The sequence below is a fragment of the Meleagris gallopavo genome, chromosome 29, assembly GCF_000146605.3.
Source record: "Meleagris gallopavo isolate NT-WF06-2002-E0010 breed Aviagen turkey brand Nicholas breeding stock chromosome 29, Turkey_5.1, whole genome shotgun sequence".
Classification (NCBI taxonomy): domain Eukaryota; kingdom Metazoa; phylum Chordata; class Aves; order Galliformes; family Phasianidae; genus Meleagris; species Meleagris gallopavo.
Genome location: NC_015039.2, coordinates 688,740 through 689,681, shown reverse-complemented (window position 1 = coordinate 689,681; position 942 = coordinate 688,740).

Below are 942 nucleotides of genomic sequence, written 5' to 3'. Positions count from 1 at the left end.
GGGGGACAAGCGAAGAGCAATTGGAGTGGGCTCAGGGAAGGTGCTGCTGAAGGCTCTCCACCTCTCCACCACCTCTGCTTGCCAGGCAGCGCTGTGTCCCACTTGCTGGCATTGCTGCCCACGTCCTGGGGGGGGATGCTTTGTTGCCCCATCCTCCTGAGCTCCCCCCACTCCCCCCTGCGTGGGGCTGAGGGCTGCACAGACCGACCCTGGGATGTTGGTTGGAGCTGTGAAGCTGCGCTCTGTGCGTCTCCAGGCCCACCTGGATGAGTGTGAAGGTGTGTGATATCCTCTGCTGGGGTTTCCTGCTTTTTCTGCTGTTCTCTGAAGAGGTTTGTGTCTCCAGCTTTCACTGTATGGGATGCTGCTGTCAGCATCTGCTTTCATGCCATGTGGTGCCAGTGGTGCAGCACAAAGCTGGCACAAGGGCTGGTCTCCAGTGAAAGCGGAGCATCGGGCTGAGCTTTAATCAGCATCCATCGCTGCAGGATGCTGAGCTCCGTACCTCATCTCAGCCTCCCCAGTGAAGCTGAGTGGTGTGGGGAGGTGGAAATGGGAATCCAAAGCTGCTCAGGTTGGGTGGCCCCGTGCTGCATCACACTGAGTGCCAGCAGGGAGCAGCTCTGCACGCTCACACAGGGGCAGGGAGCTGGGGTCAGCACGGGGCTGGGGCTGCAGCCTGGGATACAACACAGAGTTGGATTCCCAAAGGGAAAGGTGCTTTTCCTCTTGCTGCTCTCTCCAAGCACTCTTTTCTCACTGGGAAGGGACAGCTCTGTTTCAGCTCTTCTCCTGCTCCGGATCACTGCCTTCCTTACCCTTCTCTCACTGCTCCACGCATCAGACTGCCCTGCGCTTCTCATCATTTTTATTATCACAACGCTGGTTTTCCAGATCTTCTTTTTTCTCCCTTATTTTCTATTTCTTTTCCTTTTTTTTCTT